The sequence below is a fragment of the Helianthus annuus genome, chromosome 14 (genome assembly GCF_002127325.2).
Source record: "Helianthus annuus cultivar XRQ/B chromosome 14, HanXRQr2.0-SUNRISE, whole genome shotgun sequence".
In the NCBI taxonomy this organism is placed as follows: domain Eukaryota; kingdom Viridiplantae; phylum Streptophyta; class Magnoliopsida; order Asterales; family Asteraceae; genus Helianthus; species Helianthus annuus.
In genome coordinates this window covers 166332093-166353456 of record NC_035446.2, presented here as the reverse complement: position 1 = coordinate 166353456, position 21364 = coordinate 166332093, and the positions used below count along the sequence as shown (strand labels likewise).

The following is a 21364-nucleotide window of genomic DNA, read 5'->3' as shown; positions in this document are numbered from 1 at the left end:
AATTTCTTCTGCTACGACATCCATCTTAGCAAGAAACTCAAGAATAGAATCGACTAAGTTGGAAGAAGTTAATGAGTCGGGTAAAAAATATTTCATTCTCTTTGCTGAAAAGTGTTAGGTATGTTTCTTTTGTTTGTTTGATGGCAAATATTGAATAGATTTGTGTTGGCTTTGCATAAAAATATAGAAAATGAGGGAATATATATAGTGTGGAAATATTGATTTTTCTAATAATTTTAAATTTAAATGTAATATTACTGTTGTAGCGTTCAAAATTTCCCATCTTGGAACCGGCTTAAGAACCCATGATCGAGCTTGCATGTTGCGACGGTGTTACTACATCATTTTGTGAACCCGAGCTCTCATCTAAGAGACTACTTGGGCATCGTAATTAAGATAGTTACTCTATCAACGGGAAAATGAAATGTTTTAATGACTTAACCACCAACGAGTTTATTTAGAGATAGGGCAATTATATGTTTGAAATCCTAAAATAACCCTAAATAATTATAAGAAAAATACATTGGGGCTTAAGCATTGAGCAACGTACAAATGAAGTTTTTTATATAATGAATTTGAACATACATATAATTTATATGTTATTATAATTTCCGTAGGCAATATCTAATTACATAGTTGATGCATTCATTAATCAAGATTTGGCAATGCCAACTTTAAAACTTGGACTAAAATATATATGGTAGATTATAAATTCGGTCACCATATTCTTCATGCCTAGATTCATTCATCCTAATCTGATGATTGCATTAAACAAAAGCAATTCGAATTAAAATACACGTACGTAGATTATAATATACTTCACACTTGCGTTATATGTTTATCTATTTCTATAAACAATTTTGAATATTTATGTTCGTAATTTTTATTGATGCATGGTTACTCGTTGGTGTTAATTATTCGACCTATAACCCTATGAGTAAGCATGTCACATAAACATATGATGAACGTCGTGTTTCATGTATAAACAAGATTCTTAGATGTTTCCTTTATAGCATTGAAAATCATGATACAACTAACATGATGATTAATAAATAATATAAATTGGTTATATTTACAAATATAATCTCATAAATAAATAAATACTTTATACCTTGGAGAGTGAAGGAAAGAAGACGCAAGTGGGAGATTTATACTTAGATCTACCCGTAGGTGCAAAGTTGTAAAGGTAGTATGTGAAAAATTAAATCCATGTACGCGTATAAATGTACATTTATACGTATAAATATCAAAACGATCATGATGGCGTTGGTTAATACAATAAAACCTTAAAATCCAAATACATATATGCTTGTATATGTATGTGATCAAATGTGACCGTTTATGCTTAATAACATCATTTTAGGTAATGCTAAACTCGATCGATTCAAAATTAAAGATAAGTATAAGTTTATTAAAGTGCCTATCAAATTTAAGAATTTGCAAGTTGCATTTTATTTCTTTCGATCTTACATCCTGTTTAACAACTACCATCTTCAACTTGAGGGTTTCTTTTAAGACCAGAACCCCACTTTTTAAATTATGCTTATTATCAAAGGACCAACTGGCCTTTCTAAAAGCCTCCGCAATAGGTGACTTGTTCATTTAGGTTATACAATAACATCTAAATGTCACATAATTATCTCATACAAAACCCTATTCCAATCATGGACCTTTTCAGCGTTATCATCATAAAGTTTCTAGGTAATACTTATTCTTATTTGAGTAAATTACAAAAATCGTCCTTTAAGTTTACATCATTGCAAACTATGTCCTTTATTTTCAAAATATACAAGAAACATACTCGATGTTTGCAAATCCTCGCATGTTATGTCCTTTAGCTCTAACTCAGTTAGTTTTCATTGTTAAATCTAACCAAATAGACCCCAAGGATATTTTGGTCATTTAACCCTAAATACTAAAATAAATAATCTACAGGGAAATAAAAAAACCCATGTTGAAATCAAAATCACCTTCAATACCTCTACTGGAGTAAGTTATATAAAATCATATATAGGAATTTATAATTTATATTTTTGCAGTTGTCCCAATGCTTGTTAATTTCTTCATCACAAAAGTTAGCTGAATCATTATTGATGGATCCAAAATATTTACATTTTTAAATGGAAAAAAATACAACCACTTGTATCGATGCGTGTCAAACATAAACACGAATGAACACTTGAAGTTGAATTATAAAAACAGACCTTTCTTGCCAAATGGTGACCATAATGAATTTTATTATATTATAATAATGCAATATCATATTTTATATGCAAATAGACACAATATCTCTGAAAATGTGGCTGAAAAAAGATTAACAGTGTACGTTAATGATCTTTCTTGACTCGATATGCATCGCTCATTATCTATTCTTATGTTCCCATTAAAGTCAATGGGAACAACAAGAAATCTGAACCCTTAGATTAAACTAAGATTAAATCCTGACCCTTATAATTCAATACAAACTTCTAGAAGGGGAGGTTATTTGACAGTTTCTTGAATTCTCTTTTGACATTACACATCGCAAAGAACGGAGGCCACGATCAATACCCTGTTACCTGCAGTTTAGCGCCACACATAAACCGTATTTGACAAGAACAACCGGCAATAGTCTTCTTCTCCTGCATTACGTGCGATCTTTCTCAAAAAAAAATCATGATTTCTTTTTTTCCTTCTGCAAATCAATCACTGGATGGACATGTACTCACAAACACATACCGATCCACCTTTCTCACTCTAAACCCTTAATTTTCCCCCTCTCTAAACTCATCATCCACGATCCATCCCGAAATTGATACGTACGCTTCGGAATCTCGTGTTTCCACCATGTATCAGTAGTGAATTGGATCGATCCAAGCGGTTACCAGGTATAAAATTGATTTATTGCGTTGTTTTCGTTCGAATTTTGTTGTAATCTGTTTATGCGCAGAAATTGTTTTTGACTATTTGTTGTAATTCGATCACCAACGACTAGAAATCCTTCCCAAAATCATGTATTGGATAACAATCTTCAATTATTTGATCTAACTATTGTTAACTTTTTGACAATTTTGATCTGGATTTAGGTTTGATATGTGTATGTGTTACATGATCCAGTTAGGTCCAAAAATCATAAGTTTAGTCTTCAATCTTGTACAACCAGTGCTGATCATCCTTATACCATAATTGATATCACAGACAGACAGACATGCTTTTCTATTAAACATGATAGTTTTTATTTATTTATTTTCTTTTTCCAGTTTTGGATAGGAAGATATAGGGAGGTTCAAGACCTCCTTAACAGCTATGAAAAGCAGAATACTTTTTTGTTTTTTATTTTTATTTATTTTTCGTAGTTTCAAGCTTTCTTTGAATTATCATTGACTACAAATATTCCTCTTTTTATCTTTCATTTGTTAACAACTGCTAATCCTCCCTTCGCATTTGTGTTTGCAGAAACCAAAAAACGTTTCGGCCAAAAAAGGGCGCCCCATCAGGAAGTAAGGTTAGTTAGCTACACATTTTAAAGGAATGTTAATGAATTTTTTTATTCTTTATCAAACTTACTTGATGTGCTCGATTTATTTACACGACGTATTCAGGGCGCACAGCTTAAAAAGCACATTGATCCAACTTTGGGTAGTGGAAATTTGAGGGAAGCCGTTCGCCTACCACCTGGAGAAGATCTTAACGAATGGCTAGCAATTATGGTAACAATCTTCACTGATTTTTAGATATAAATTAGCATATGATTACTTACTTTTATAGCAACTATTTTTGCTCATATTTTGTTATCTACCGCTGTTGATTTCTTTAATCAAGTGAACATTCTTTATGGTACTCTTACTGAGTTCTGCACACCGTCAACATGCCCAACAATGACAGCCGGAACAAAGTAGCTTGCTTAATCACTCGTCATTAGTCAAAATTATACAGTCTGTGATATTTTGCTAAGTTTTTTTTTCAGATACGAGTGTAGGTGGGCTGATGGAGTGTCTATCTAGAAACCGATAGAAGTATCGGCTCCTAAATACGTCGAGTATCTGATGGAATGGATTGAAACTCAACTTGATAACGAATCAATATTTCCTCAAAAACTGGGTATATAATAATTCTTTGTAATAAACATACATATCCATTTTTCAGTTAAAAAGAAGATCTGGTCTAACTTGTGTGCGCATTGCAGGTGTGCCATTTCCTCCGAATTTCCAGGATGTGGTGAAGACAATATTCAAGAGGCTGTTTCGGGTATATGCTCACATATATCATTCACATTTTCAAATGATTATGAGTTTGAAAGAAGAAGCTCATCTCAATACTTACTTTAAGCATTTTGTCCTCTTCACATGGGTAAGCCATCTCTAATTTCTCTATAAATCATGTGCATTGATGGTTGGTTATTAGGCAAAGGGGTAATTAAGACAGGGATTTGGATGAAGTAACACACTAGGTTTATGGTAATGTTTAGATTGGTGGAAAGCACATGGGTATTTTTTTCATGATCTGCATTCTTGAATCATTGGTGCAGGTGTGAAAAATCCAATTCTATCGGACAATCTGTGGCAAAACTGGCTGCAAGAATCTTTTGTTTGTTAAATTAGCCAATGCTGATGATTTTGCTTTGACACTTGATGGATATCAATGAGGGTCACGTGTATGTTCCTTTGAACCGGTTGATCAATCATGCACAAAAGGATATTTGGGGACATAGGCAAAATTTCTTAGGTAGACTTTCTTATATATCTTTATGCTTTTATTAGGTCAAAATTTCTTAGACAGAATTTCTTATATATCCTTATGCTTTTATTAGGTATTATCAACCTTAATGGCTGATGAGGAATCAAAGCCTCTTGATTATGTATCAGAGATTGTTCTGTCGAGAAAAAAAAAGAGGACGGGCAATTAGAAGAACAGAGCAGTTGGAACAACGTTTTAAGAAATCTAAAGGTGATAACCGGTCAGAGATTGTTATGTATATCAGCTTCACGGGTGGGGGTGTTGGGTTCAGTACACTTTGGTGTGTGTGAGTATTCGTGATATATAATGGCGGAAAGGGCGCGAGGCACTAGCACCCTGTGTGAGTCCAAAAGGGGAGCAATCGAGTTAGAAATCTGGGTGTAATATGAAAAAAATTGGGTGCTAGTGTATCTGACATTCATATTCGATTCGTGTACCTTCTTTTGCGTGCTTTCAGTTCGGGGGTGGGGCATGCTGTGACAACCCAAACTTTCAAGGTTAGTGTCTCTTACTCACGCGATCATGTTTTATTATTATTTCTCTTTCGCGTATATACGTGCTAAATGTAAAACGTGATGGGGTATGTTTGTTTACGTATGTTCGACTGATTAGCTACAAGGAACCGTTACACGTTTTATATGTGTAGGCTAGTAATTTAAGAAACTAACTAATTGGGTCGCGGGATTTCTCGACACACGTGGGCCGTGAGTTGCATAACACACTTGGGCCGAGACCACACTTCACATCACCCTCCATGGCCCACACCACCTAAAGCCCAAACCGAGCCACATGTTGCATATGATATACGAACTCCATGCGGATGTTGACCCATAATTTTCTAAGCGAATACGGAACACAAACCCTAACACTCCTCTATTTCTTCCATGGTGACGGCACCATTCTTCTCCTCCAAAGTAAACCTGCAACCTTAAACATCAATTCCTCTGATCAAACTTCCGACTGTGCGACGACGGAACCCAACACCATCTACCCCGATTAAATCTCCGGCGACTTCGGTGTACCCCGACCAGACCTCTGGCGGCTCACAACTCGGGACACCGGTTCTCTTACTCTACGCACACGCACACGGTTCCGACACCGAACGCAGGTTAGTAAGATATTATGAGCTTGAAATTTGTGAGCATTAAGTGTAAGATAATTCGATTGTTATGAACGATGATGCTCTGTGAATGTTGTGATGATTTAACGGTTTAAGATTTTATGAACGATAGATATTACCTTGTTAGAATGATGTTTCTGTCAAATGTTGAAATGAAGTTCATGATGAATCTACGATTAGTGGCCGAAGACATGCAGCTGTGTTTTAATGGACTGTACAACCGTAAATGCATAGGGTACAACCCACTTTTATGTGCAAGATTTATGATATGTGAATGTAATAGAGTTTGCTCTTGTCTATTAAATTAAAGTTGAGAATGTGATGAGCTGTTATGATAAATGTGTTTATGTGCATGACTTTGAATAAATGAATGTGATGTGAATCAAATATGGAGCTGGGTTTCTTGAATGTACAAGAGGTTTGTCTTCATCGATATTAGTAGCTGGCTATTTTAAGAAGATGAGGAATGATGATTTTTGATAATGATGATTGATGGTTTGTTAAATATAAGTTTGTCTTTTCCTATTTGATTGTGTGGGGGGGATGAGTAATGATTCGGTTATGAGGAGCCGCACACTAGCAGACCGGCCCCACATCCTTTTTGGAATTTCTTCATGGTACAATCCACTCACAATTTAGGAATGGTTGAATTGTGATTACACACTATGTTAGGATCGCATAGTCCCTATGGTTTTGTCACAAGAGGTGGGCCAGTGAGACTGGGTAATTGGGCTTTACATGATCACACACTAGTCTGTGGGCCATGAATAAAAAAAAAAAGGGTTAACCGGGTTACACATTTGCGTGAATAAACCGAATGGACTGTTGGATTGTTATGTGATGTACGGATTTGCGATACGATTGTGTATGTGACCCCAAAATGTGTACTACGTGTTGAGGAATAATGTTTACCACATGCGACCTACCAGAAAGCAAAATGTTATAGCAGGCGAAAACCAATTATTACAATACTTGTTATGGTCCATATGTAACACAATTCTTTGTTACGATTAGCATGACGTTATGTGTAATACTTGTATGCTATCTGTGCAATGTGAATGTGGAATGCGTGATTCATGTGTATACGAAACTGACTATCTTTAGTAACCTCGGTAGGGTTTGGTTGACCAACTGGGAACGGGTGATGTAACGTAACATACCGAGCAAATCTAAGGTGAGTTCACTACATTCGAGCATGCGTCCCAGTGGTTGGGGACAGTCAGTGGGTATCCCATGGGGGGGATGAGTCTTTGGGTAAAAACGAGTATATTGGTTAATATTCTCACCTATCATCTTTTGTAAGTCCCTCATCGGGTATTAGTGAGTAGCGCTACTTAGGTTTGGCACCCTCACCCCGTGCCTGTAGAGGACGGAGGTGAACTAATGACCCAGTCTGGCCCAGTACTAGATAGGAGTACGTGGGAAGGGCAGTCCGTGAGCCGTCCGTGTTTGGAAATGAGATATTAACAATATTACTTGCATTGGTTATTGAACTGTTTTACATACAGCGGGTAACAAACGTTTTCTAAAACTGTGAACTCGCCAGCTTTGTCTGATACACTTGTTACATGCTCGCAGGTCGTTAGGTATCTTGGATTTGGGGAACTTGCTGTCTGGAGTAGCTGGAGTGGTCATGGGTCGACTGGAAGGATTATGTGATTGATTTCATGAGACCATACTTTGGTTATGAAACAATTTAACTTGGTTTACTATTCGCTTCCGCTGAACTTATTAATTTTCATTTTAACTTGTTGATTATATTTTTGTTAATAATGGGGATTTTATTTATAACTTGTATGGGTTCAATGTTATTGGTGGCTCGTTATTGGTACGTCACACGCCTATCAGGGGCACTCCCTAGGTGGTATTTTGAGGGTGTGACAGTTTGGTATCAGAGCCACTGGTTATAGTGAACTTGGTTTTAAAACGTTTTTATGAAGCCAGACTATAACCGAACAGATCCGAAATCGACCATGACACTCAGCTCCAGATTGCAAGGTTCGTTTCTTGTTTACTATTGCATAGTATATCTAGTGTTTGCTTATGAATAACATCACACATGAATGCACACCTAGCGTTGCTGTATGAATCTCTATGTACCAACCCATGTTACGTGTTTTAAGAGTGCGACTCTTCCTGAACTTTCATGATCCATGTTGTGGTGTCATCTGTTTTATTGCTCAAATTCGGGGAACCTTTTTGCGCAAGTTAAGAGGCACTGAGATAAGCATGCAAATTGCCTTATTATTATGGGTGCACACATAATAATAATGTGGGGTGCATGTGAGTCCCGGTGAGGCTTAACGAGTGTGAGAGGGGTTCCACTCTGTTAATTGATGTTATGTTAGAACTCAGTAGTCTATAGGAGTCATAGCAGTGATTGTCTCCTACTCGTCACCTCTTTCTGAATCCTTACGAATCTCGATGCTATCGAGAATCACTTGATCACACATCTGAACGCCTAGCGAACTGTGTAGAATGTTAGGTGCTAGTACGAACGTCCCTGAGTTGGATGGCTCAACGTCAAATGATTGGACTATACCTTCCTTACCTATTTTCGTTTGCTGGAACTTAGCGTGTTGACGCCTTAGATCCCGAAGGGCGATCACTTCTGCAACACTCTCGCGACATACCGTGTATTACTCAGTCAACTTGCAAGAACGATGGACAAGAGGGTAAACGTAGTACCTTACCGACTTCAGCATTTGAACGACCCTAGTTACCGGCAACGAACAACAGTGATTTGACCCCAATCGAATCCTTAACCCCAGCCAGCGACTCATGGGAGTTGACTCTTACGAACCAATCGGGACAAAATCGATGACGATTGACTGTAGAGCGGACTGTGTAACCGCCCGCACCATGAGTAGTACCTTAGGGCATGGCACGGAATGTGAAAAGATGGACCTTGTTAGTGAAAGGACGCATGACACCGTTACAGGCAACGATATTAGAGGCAACAGTCGCGGCAACATCACGATACCCGTGATAGTAGCTTACAGTATGGAAACGAAGGTGACATCGACAAGGATTGACTGTGTTAAGTCAAGGTGATGACAACCAAGGGAACGACGGCAGTACTGGAAATTCTCGTAATGTAAACAACACTGGAAATGAAGCTCATGGAAGGACATTTAGCATTGGCATAGGCTATACCAGGCGTAACAGCAACACGATAGCTTGGATCGGTAGCTATTCACTTCGTCTCTGTTCTGTTTAACCCCGATGCTTCTTGAAACCGAACCTGTTGTGGAGTCGACCGATGCAAGTCAATTGAAGCCTTATATGTTCACTAGGATGCAAACTCGACCTTGGGGGACAGATGTTTGACATCGACCTCCCTTCTAGTACCCCTGATGGTTACAATGCAATAGTTAGTGGGGATTGGGTATTCGGAAATCGCGCAGACACACCTTGTGAGGAGAAAATTTTGTGTGGAGAATCGTTATTTGACCTAAAGCAACAGAGTGGTGCAAAGGTTAGCACCATATCAGCTATGAAGGCCCAGAAGTGGCTACGGAGGGATCACCCCGCTACGTTAGCAACCGTTACTGATGTTGAGGCTAAGGAAAAGAGGATCAAGGATCCACCAATTGTTCGTGTTTTCCCTCAGTGTGCTACCCGAGGAGCTTTCAGACTTACTCCCGCCACTGTTAGGCAGAATCTCAGTTTGACCTCACGACAGGGGCATCCCTGATTACCCATGATACAAACTGTCTTGCACCAAGACTTGTTGGAAGGAAGTTTTATTGGACATAGTTTTGTTCGCTTTGGGGAGCCCTAGCTATATTCAGGAAGATAAAGCCTTTTCGTATGTGTACTGATTACCCAGAACTCAGCAAGGTGACAATTAAGAACTATTTGCCTCGACCATGTATTGACGGAAGACCAAGAGGAGAATGTTCCTGAAACGGCATATCGAACGCAATACGGTCATTGCGACTCGGTACACCATGACCGTGGAGTTAATCAACACACCAGCAGCTGTATGGATCACATGAATCGACCATGCTTATTGACGTCATGTTAAATCATTTCCAGGAGAAAGCAACATCATGGGCAGCTTTGTATCTTATTTGAGAACTCCTGAAGGACGATCCACACCGCGCGAAGTCTTGATAAATGTAACTTCTGGATACGAGGGATACCTTTTTGATCATATAATCAACGAAGTGGGAATACACGTGGATCTCGCTAGACCCGTTTTGGTTAAAAACTAATCGACACCAAAGACCCCTTCGAGGATATACCAGTTTCTTGGTCTCACTAGATGCTATCGCAGATTCAACACAGGATTTTCGAAGAGCGCGCAACATAAATCTTATTAGCACAGCAGGGTGCTGTGTTTGTGGGAGATAAAACAAGAGGATGTCTTTTCAGCTGTCGAATTCCAACCCTGCAATACAATGAGCATCGTCTTTACCCGAGGGTGCGGGTGATTTAGTGGTATACCATGATGGTCAGGATCAGAGTTCCAGTTACGCGCTGATGCGACATGAGAAGATAATGACTTACGTAACGGAGTTACAAAGAGGAACTGCACGACACACCATCGGTGGTGGAAACCGTGGTCTTTGGATGTACTTGGAGGCATTACTTGGACGGTACCAAATGCGTTATGTAGACCGATCACAAGGGCCTCCTGTGTACCCTGGTTTCGAAAGAGCTAAATTAGTAAATGGCATCGTTGGATGGAAATTTTGGGAGGATTACGACTGTGGAAGTTGATCGCGTATGAGTTTTGTAGCTTATTATCGACTCTAACTTACCTGATCAGACTCGCTCTGTTCAAGCTGGAGAACTGAGAGAATTTTCAAGTTGAACCCATGCGGGGCATGGAGAAGCAACTTTGGCAGGCCGGACAATATTCGCTACCTCATGGAACGAATGTGGATCTCATTATACAGTAGCTGTACGGAGCTTGAATTAAGCAAAGCACACCCGTATCGTTATTTTAGTCGTCTGGGTCTTGATAGGGGATACTGGGATTTATAGACCTTGAACTGGTAATCGGGCATGAAGGCCCACCTAGCTACGAATGCGAACGACGTTCGACTTGTGCGAAAGTCAAGATGGAACATCAGAAACCTTCTGGTTTGCGCCAGTAATCAGAAACACCTGTTTGGAGATTAGAACAGACAACCATGGATTTTATCAATGGCCTACCTAAATCTCAGAACGGAACCGATATCACCTTGGTGATCGTTGATTATCTCACGTAACCAGCACACTATCTTGCAATCAAGGAAACTGACGAGTTTTATAGCTTGTGAATATCCCTCTGAGAGAGGCGGTTTTAGGCACGAGGTGCCAACTCCTGATACCTCTGGTTTTAATCTATTGACTTAGTGAAGATTGGAAGGACCCATGCCCTTGACTCAGTTCTACCGTAACAGTTACCAGTTTAGTATTCAGACAACCCTGTTTTAGGCATTGCATGGACAGTAGCGCTAATCTCCTTGTTGGATTATGGTGGGTGACAACCTAATCACAGGTCCAGGACTTGTACTCGGAACTCTGGGAAGATGACTTAGATCGGAAACCGTTTGGCGGCAACAAGTGACCGCCAGGGAAACTTGATAAGCTTAGGAAATGTTGGGAGTTCGCTGTAGGCGATCGTTTCATGTTAGAGATCTCATCCTGGGAGGGTGTGGTGCGCTTGGGAAGCGTGGCAAGCTTAATTTACGTACGTTGCGTTATTCAATTCAGGAAAAAGTCGATAACATGACCTACAAAGTCGAGTTACCCGTCAAATAGGGTAACGTGCATGATGTCATTTATGTCTCGACACTGAGGAAGTGTTTATTCGATGAATCATTTGCGATACCGTTACTAGACACGTTTCAGTAGTCAAGGAATCTGTCGGAAACATGGACCAGGAAGTCAAGGGGTGTAAACATAGCCGAATCCCGATCGTGAGGGTTCGTTGGAACTCAAGACGTGGACCGGAAGACACGTGGAAGCGCGAGGATCAAATGAAGCTTAAGTATCCTCAACTTTTTCCTGATGACCAATCTAACTCTGGTACTACTGGTGAATTTCGGGACGAAATTCCTCTTTCAAGTTGGGGATGATGTGGCACCTAAAAAAAAAAAAAAAAAAAAAAAAAAATCCACAGTTCATCCAAATCTTCTACCTCATTCTTCTGTGTTGGCTTATCAAATTTCGGGACGAAATTTCTTTCAAGTTGGGGATGATGTGACAACCCAAACTTTCAAGGTTAGTGTCTCTTACTCACGCGATCATGTTTTATTATTATTTCTCTTTCGCGTATATACGTGCTAAATGTAAAACGTGATGGGGTATGTTTGTTTACGTATGTTCGACTGATTAGCTACAAGGAACCGTTACACGTTTTATATGTGTAGGCTAGTAATTTAAGAAACTAACTAATTGGGTCGCGGGATTTCTCGACACACGTGGGCCGTGAGTTGCATAACACACTTGGGCCGAGACCACACTTCACATCACCCTCCATGGCCCACACCACCTAAAGCCCAAACCGAGCCACATGTTGCATATGATATACGAACTCCATGCGGATGTTGACCCATAATTTTCTAAGCGAATACAGAACACAAACCCTAACACTCCTCTATTTCTTCCATGGTGACGGCACCATTCTTCTCCTCCAAAGTAAACCTGCAACCTTAAACATCAATTCCTCTGATCAAACTTCCGACTGTGCGACGACGGAACCCAACACCATCTACCCCGATTAAATCTCCGGCGACTTCGGTGTACCCCGACCAGACCTCTGGCGGCTCACAACTCGGGACACCGGTTCTCTTACTCTACGCACACGCACACGGTTCCGACACCGAACGCAGGTTAGTAAGATATTATGAGCTTGAAATTTGTGAGCGTTAAGTGTAAGATAATTCGATTGTTATGAACGATGATGCTCTGTGAATGTTGTGATGATTTAACGGTTTAAGATTTTATGAACGATAGATATTACCTTGTTAGAATGATGTTTCTGTCAAATGTTGAAATGAAGTTCATGATGAATCTACGATTAGTGGCCGAAGACATGCAGCTGTGTTTTAATGGACTGTACAACCGTAAATGCATAGGGTACAACCCACTTTTATGTGCAAGATTTATGATATGTGAATGTAATAGAGTTTGCTCTTGTCTATTAAATTAAAGTTGAGAATGTGATGAGCTGTTATGATAAATGTGTTTATGTGCATGACTTTGAATAAATGAATGTGATGTGAATCAAATATGGAGCTGGGTTTCTTGAATGTACAAGAGGTTTGTCTTCATCGATATTAGTAGCTGGCTATTTTAAGAAGATGAGGAATGATGATTTTTGATAATGATGATTGATGGTTTGTTAAATATAAGTTTGTCTTTTCCTATTTGATTGTGTGGGGGGGATGAGTAATGATTCGGTTATGAGGAGCCGCACACTAGCAGACCGGCCCCACATCCTTTTTGGAATTTCTTCATGGTACAATCCACTCACAATTTAGGAATGGTTGAATTGTGATTACACACTATGTTAGGATCGCATAGTCCCTATGGTTTTGTCACAAGAGGTGGGCCAGTGAGACTGGGTAATTGGGCTTTACATGATCACACACTAGTCTGTGGGCCATGAATAAAAAAAAAGGGTTAACCGGGTTACACATTTGCGTGAATAAACCGAATGGACTGTTGGATTGTTATGTGATGTACGGATTTGCGATACGATTGTGTATGTGACCCCAAAATGTGTACTACGTGTTGAGGAATAATGTTTACCACATGCGACCTACCAGAAAGCAAAATGTTATAGCAGGCGAAAACCAATTATTACAATACTTGTTATGGTCCATATGTAACACAATTCTTTGTTACGATTAGCATGACGTTATGTGTAATACTTGTATGCTATCTGTGCAATGTGAATGTGGAATGCGTGATTCATGTGTATACGAAACTGACTATCTTTAGTAACCTCGGTAGGGTTTGGTTGACCAACTGGGAACGGGTGATGTAACGTAACATACCGAGCAAATCTAAGGTGAGTTCACTACATTCGAGCATGCGTCCCAGTGGTTGGGGACAGTCAGTGGGTATCCCATGGGGGGGATGAGTCTTTGGGTAAAAACGAGTATATTGGTTAATATTCTCACCTATCATCTTTTGTAAGTCCCTCATCGGGTATTAGTGAGTAGCGCTACTTAGGTTTGGCACCCTCACCCCGTGCCTGTAGAGGACGGAGGTGAACTAATGACCCAGTCTGGCCCAGTACTAGATAGGAGTACGTGGGAAGGGCAGTCCGTGAGCCGTCCGTGTTTGGAAATGAGATATTAACAATATTACTTGCATTGGTTATTGAACTGTTTTACATACAGCGGGTAACAAACGTTTTCTAAAACTGTGAACTCGCCAGCTTTGTCTGATACACTTGTTACATGCTCGCAGGTCGTTAGGTATCTTGGATTTGGGGAACTTGCTGTCTGGAGTAGCTGGAGTGGTCATGGGTCGACTGGAAGGATTATGTGATTGATTTCATGAGACCATACTTTGGTTATGAAACAATTTAACTTGGTTTACTATTCGCTTCCGCTGAACTTATTAATTTTCATTTTAACTTGTTGATTATATTTTTGTTAATAATGGGGATTTTATTTATAACTTGTATGGGTTCAATGTTATTGGTGGCTCGTTATTGGTACGTCACACGCCTATCAGGGGCACTCCCTAGGTGGTATTTTGAGGGTGTGACACATGCACCTTTAGGTATGGTAATATCAAATTTTTAGGTACAATTTGGAATGGTCTTTCCAAAGATAGGAAACATGAGTGGGGGTAATAAATCTGGTGTGTGGGTGCGTATTGGTGAAACATGATGGCTGAAAGGGAGGGACACTTTCCTAATAGGGCTATTATGTTGACAATTCACATATAATGGAAACATTGAGAATGGAGTCATAAAATGAAGAATATGCAAGTGGGTCTCCTTAAAAGCTACTGAAACGAGGAATATGGTAAGTGGGCATAATAAAAAGCAGCTGAAATGAGGAAAGGGAGGGTATTCAGCATGATGTTCAAATCACATATGAAAGAAAGGCATTATGAGGAAAGGGAGGGTACTAAGCATGATGTTCTTGGTTGCCTTTCTTTCAAGGATCATCACTAGACAGTAGCGCAAGAAACATAAGCAGCTGCTGAAAACTAGGTGGTAAGAGGCCTAAACAAGGAGCATCACTCGACAGTAGCGCAAGAAACACAAGCAGCTGCTGAAAACCATGGTTGCAAAAGTCGCTAGGCGCTCCCTAGTCGGATTTGGGAGTAATCGGGAAGTACTCGGCTTAGGCGGAGATTACTCGGGGAGTAATTGGCCTGAGAGACCAGTACTCGTGTCTCGGCAGCCTACCTTGTAGCGAGTACTCGGGGATTACTCGGAGCCTAGGCGGGACTTTTACAACCATGCTGAAAACTAGGTGGTAAGAGGCCTAAACAAGGAGCATCACTCGACAGTAGCGCAAGAAACACACATAAGCGGTCTGGGCATATCGAACACGGATTTGTATAAGACTAAGGGTAAAAGGTAAAAAAACGTGAGTTGCTGTTGATTCAAGATATATCGGCTCGGTTATAGTCGTTCTTTTGTACAGAGGGCTGCTAAAGTACACAATGGGAAGACAGGATGAATTTTAGTTCAGGGATTGTATTGGGCAAGTCTCAAACTTAGGTTTATGTCTAGAAGGTTTGTAAAACCATGCTCATGATGTTATTTTGTTGCTGGTATTCGGTGCCAGCTACTTGCTGGTTGGTTAATGGTTATCTTTGCCTTTTAAAAAAAAAAGAGAGATAATTTTTGCCTTTATTATTGTTCCTTTTTTATGATCGATGAACTTATTCTTGGTAATTTAAGTTTGATAATCTAACTAGCATTTAACATGATGTTTTTGTTTAGAATCATTATGCACTTAATGTAATTTTTTTGTTTAGAATACAAAGAAAAAAAATACTTATGTTATTTTGACAGTAAATACTTGTCCACCGGACATGTATAAAACGAGTCCGTTTTATTAACAAGGTTCAGTCCGCCGGACGGGTGTAGAACTAAATTTACCCAAACGGAACCCGCTTTGGGTTTTCTTAGAATGCAAAGAAAAAAAAACGTCATTATACCATTAATATGCCCGTCCACCGGACGGGTATAGAACTAGTTTCAATATGACAATGTATAAATAATTTTATATCTTTTTTAAAATAAAAATAAAATTTTAGTATATATCATATTTGATTTAAATATATAGTGAATTTGGAAAGCTAAACTACAATAAGAATTTTTTTAAAAGGGTAAATGATATGAAACAAATTAAACCCGACTAGACAAAACAACTAGCATAGACCAAAACCCATTACATAACGAGGAGTGGATTTTTAAGCCACTAGACCCAACCAAAGTTCACCTTACGGTTTCAACTAGAAAATTATAAAAAGAAACGTTTTAGAACAGGATAAAAAATACTCTCTGACTTAGCGCTACTTTTGCCAAAAATTGCTTTGATTCGAACTCTCCAAAGAACCCTCCAATCCGAAAAATAATAACTTCAATAACTTCTTTCTACCCCTTATTGAACCTACTTAGCAATAAACACATCGATATCATAGCGTTAGACACAGGAAAACAAACCTCCGGCCATCAAGAGAAAGCCGCCCAAGATCTACTTGCCATCAGACATTCACCCAAAAATATGCTCTATCATCACCGCATCATGTTGACAAATCAGACATAAAATTTAAGGAATGTCCAAACCCTTTATCACTAAGATTTTATCTCGTTGGATGCCTATCCAGTTTAATACGCCAAGTAAAAATATTAACCCATTTGTATATATTAGCTACTTAAAATAAAATAATATGTACTTATATTATAATATCCATTTTCGTAATAAAAAACAGACATTAAGCATGGTATATTAACCATTTGTATATATTAGCTACTTAAATAAAACAATATGTGCTTATATTATAAAATCCATTTACGTAATTAAAAATAGACAATAAGCATGGTCATGGCCGTAGGAAGCTTCATTAGGCTCATAAGAGTATAGATTAAGAATTTTCGACTTTAATAATTAATCAACTTTAACTCTCTAAGGCTGGAATGGGTGCATGCTGGTTCAAGGCTAGGTTGAAAAAACTCGAGGGTATTTTTTGACCGAAAAATTCATATAGAATTTAGTCAATTTACAATATCATCTCCTCAACCCTAGTTAAAATTACTGTTTAAACCCATATTTTCTTGTTGTTTTGTTCTTTCTTTTTTACCCAACGCATGGTTCACTCACAAATTTTTGGTTTTTCATTTTGTTTTTCTTTTTTTTTTTAACTTTAAAAATAGATATTTTATAAAACTCCAAATGTAGCGTTACTATGTGGTTATTTTTATCTACGTTTCGATATAAATTTAATTCAAAATCGAGTTTTCATGATCTAAGCACGAACATACAAACTATCAAAACTGATTTAAGGTTTCGATTTTTCTTGTATTCCACTCACAACCTTAAAAATATGATGCTTTATTAAATTCAAGATTTATCGTTTCTACGTGCTTGTTTTTACCAGCGTTTCGACGTGATTTTTTACGGGGTAAATACAAGTGTATATATATATAACTATATATACATACTAGGGTGATCTATATAAAGTACTTAAAATATAGATAATTGTGTGACCTTAATTAAAATAAACAACACAACAAAAAAAATCTAAAATAATTCATTGGTCTCCTTTCTATAAGCAACGGCTTACATTAATCAGATAGATCTAAACACGAGATCGAAGAGTGAGTGGATGATAGGTACATATCAAACGAAAGTGGCTAACACTAAAGACAAACCACCATTGAGAAACATGCATGCATGGGTCTTTACTATTTGATCAAGTTTTCCCGGCTGATGCAGAGTTTGTCGCTGTGATTGGATATCCAGAGGAATGGGACTCTTTCCAAACACCCATATATTCAAGTCTTTCATGACTTCACTTTTCAACCCGACACATCTTAAAAACAACCTAGCTAGCAAGGTCTTTCAACTTAAAAAAAAGTATAATTTCTTTAAAATATTGAAAAACTAAGCAGCAAATAGGGAATTAGAAACCTCAAATCACAGTCAAATTCGGTTACTATTTTATTGTCCAAATTAAACTTAATTCTTTTGAAGGCAAGTCTTTGATAGTCACTAAAACATATTCAACAACTTTGCAAAACGTACACTAGGAAACAAAATAATAATTATGTCTTTTTTATGCATTGATATATAGTAGTTTATTTTTTTAAAACTCTTGTTTGGTGATTAATAAAAAAAAAAAAAAACAAAGTAGCTTCAATTAGACTTGTATTTTTTTACGACAAAATAACCTTCTCCTATACCTCTTAGATAGTTGGAAGACACCTTATCATCGAACCATCTCACTTGGGACAAGTAACATCCTAGAATTTTCTTAGAAATAGCTTAATTTTAAAGTTGCTTATGGCATTTAGGTGTTGTTTGTTTTTTTTTTCAGAGATAAAATGTTTGTAGTATGCGGACCACCCTGTAGTCTGCAAAAAGAAAACTGTTTGTTTTTTAACTTCTACAAGCAGCTGAAATAAATTGAAATTTAAATAAACCGATTTTTTAAATTTAAAAGAGTTTTTCAACATTCAAATTCAAATAATAGTTATACACAACGTAAATAATATTCATAAAAACACAACAACATTTTTTTAAATCATTTATTCCATACTTTGCACTAACTGCTCAACAATCTCATCTCATAACTGAGTCATATATTCCCGATCTGATGCAGTACAATGTGCTTCAACCTCGTCTTCATCAGCATCAACATGCACTTGCCTATTATGTAAGGAAACATTGGGTTGATCGTATTCTGAAACAACTCATCGCTCAAACCCTCTTTCCTTATAAAATTTTGTACTGCGAAACATGCAATGGTAATGTTCCTTTGTGTAACCAATGGAAATGGTGTCATCCTCTTTAATATAGGGAATTGTGCTTTCAAGACACTAAAAGCACGCTCAATGACGTTCCGGAAGTTTTGCATGTGCATGGTTAATTTCTCTTTATTAGTCAATGTACGTCTTCGACGAAAATCTCCAAGCCAATACCTCACATTACGATATGGAGCCATAAATCCTCGTATGTGCATACACGACATCACAAATATAATATTTTTCTGTAAATTAATCAGAATATTAATTAGAGTATTTGTTTGAGCGTTGTATATGTTGCCAGATTTGTTTTTCAAATAGACCTAACCTACGTATTTGGCTTTAAGATTTTCATATGCATTCTTCATTTGTTTTTGAGTCAAATCTAAGCCAAACTATTCCTTAAAAAACTTTTCCTAACTTATTCCATGAGTCTTTATGCAAACTCAATCCTTTTCTATCCACCGTGTTTATCTCATCAATACAAGTCTCTAATAATCATTTTAGATGCTCATTAAAGCATTGTTGTTTCTCTTCCATTTCTATTAATCAACAAACAAGCAATGAATATAATAGGCACAAATCAATTAAGCAGATTCAAACAATTTTAAGCAACAATAACGTATAGAAATCAAAGAATCCACAAAGTGCTAAAGCATGAATAACAATGAACATCTAGAAATTCTAATAACCATTTTCTAACAAAAGTAAATTACAAGTTTTGTCCTTTATCTTTATATGCAATTTCAAGTGGTGTCCTTTAACTTTAAAATTAACGAGTTTTATACTTTATATTTCATAATATTGCAACGTTTGTCCTTTGGCCCTAACTCGGGTAACTTTTCTTGTAGAATGTGATCACACAAGGGAATTTTAGTCTTTTTACTTATTTATTATTGTTAATTAAACAAAAAAAACTCTTTAAAAATACTTTACACATTCCAAAGCCAGCTTATTAGTTTCCCAGATCAACACAAATATCCACATCACCCCTGTTACCTTCACATTCAAACCTTCAAAAGAAAAAAAAAATCCAAATTCATCTATTTGTTGATTAAATGCAAATGAAAAGAATTATTAAAAAAATGTGAAGAAACTTAGATATTTCAAACTATTAACTTTCAAGAAAGATTATACGATAACATCGATAATTTAATTCATTCTACCTAGGTTCATATTTAAACCTTCATGTTCACTTTCCTAGATCCACTGTACCCACCAATGATAGAAAATCCCCCAAATCTATGAAGTTTGATCTAATTTGCAGAAATGGAAGAAAGCCTAACAAAAACAAAACCTTTTACCTAATCGCCACCCCTCACCCCGTTGGAATCCATCACTATTTCTTCACAACACCATCTCTTTTGTCGGAAGGCATCAGCACCCATCAACGATGCTAAAACAACCAACGTCGCCACCATTTGCAACGCCATCGTTTCCATGATCTGTAACCACTACCACCCCTGACGAATGTTTCAGAAGTCTGATGGTATTAAGGGCTGGGGTTCCGACATGTGAGACATGAAGAGTACAACAACGACGAAGAACCACCGCCATCTTTCAGATCTACGAATACCAAAAAGTGGTGCAGGGTTTATGATGGAGGCTAGTGGTGGTGGTTTTGCGGTGTTCCGGAGAAGAAGATGGTGGTGCAGGTGTAATTGTTGATGGTATGTTGAGAGTGAAAGAGTGGGGTTATACTTATTTTTGTTTTTTTAATTTACATATTTGGTAAAATTACAAAAGCACCCTCTTGTGAGTTTCACGTGATATTATTTAATGTTAAAGAAAACTAAGAAAGGACCAAAGGACAAATTGTGTAACATTCTAAAACATAAAGTATAAAACTAATAAGTTTGAAAGTCAAACGACATCGTCTGAAATTTGATATAAAAATAAAGGACAAAATTTGTAATTTACTCATATAACAAGGAACATCTAAATCAAACAATAAAAAATAATCTTGTAATGAATAACATCTAAATTAAAGAATCATAAATTCTAATAAGCATTTTTTAAAACAAACACAAAAAATTCAGATAACAAACACCAAAATTCGTATGACAAACAACAAAATTCAGAAAACAAACAACAATTATCAGAAAACATGCCTGATTAATTTCAATTTCGATGTGGTTGGCGGCTATGAAGGTCAGTTGGTCGCCTATGGAGGTCGGTTGTCAAAGTATTTGTAAGCTGTGGAGGTCGGCTGTGATGGGAGGGTGGCGAGTGGGAGGGAGAGGCGGTGGTGAATAGGGAGGCAATGAAGAGGACGACGGGGTGAGGGAGATGCGACAGTGAAGATGTTGGCGGCTGGGAGGGAGGACATGCTGAAGAGAGTGGACGGTAGGGATGGAGGCGACGGTTAAGAGGGTAGCCGGTGGGGAGGGTGGCGGCTGGGAGGGGGAGAGGGGTGGAGGAGATGTGCTAGGGTTTCATGTCTGTGTTTTAATATTAGGGCAAGAAGAAGACAAACACCCGGAGTTTTTTTAATGAAACTTCTTCGAGAAAACAAACAATCTGTAGACTCAAATGTCTGCACGTGTTCTGTGCGGCGTAGACATAAAACGAAAAGAAGAGCTTTT

At 37.9% G+C, this 21364-nt stretch overlaps 3 long non-coding RNA genes across 8 annotated transcripts; 2 read left to right on the top strand and 1 right to left on the bottom strand.

Moving 5' to 3' along the window:
- Nucleotides 1-2465: 2465 nt before the first annotated feature.
- LOC110907784 lies at nt 2466-7628 on the top strand. Of its 6 annotated transcripts, XR_004879829.1 has the most exons (9): nt 2472-2867; nt 3436-3484; nt 3582-3689; nt 3947-4080; nt 4166-4329; nt 4508-4704; nt 4790-5213; nt 5363-5824; nt 6953-7012. It is a non-coding gene; the product is annotated as an uncharacterized LOC110907784 (long non-coding RNA). The 6 variants fall into 6 exon arrangements; XR_004879826.1 differs by having other exon boundaries at nt 2466-2867; nt 4790-6071; nt 6953-6967; XR_004879827.1 differs by having other exon boundaries at nt 2470-2867; nt 4790-5824.
- A 6849-nt stretch (nt 7629-14477) lies between these two features.
- Nucleotides 14478-15377, top strand: LOC118486769. Its single transcript, XR_004879825.1, has 2 exons — nt 14478-15011; nt 15277-15377. It is a non-coding gene; the product is annotated as an uncharacterized LOC118486769 (long non-coding RNA).
- A 3119-nt stretch (nt 15378-18496) lies between these two features.
- Nucleotides 18497-20463, bottom strand: LOC110904803. The gene is made up of 2 exons (XR_004879824.1): nt 20084-20463; nt 18497-19024 (listed from the first exon to the last, which is right to left on the bottom strand). It is a non-coding gene; the product is annotated as an uncharacterized LOC110904803 (long non-coding RNA).
- Nucleotides 20464-21364: the final 901 nt, after the last annotated feature.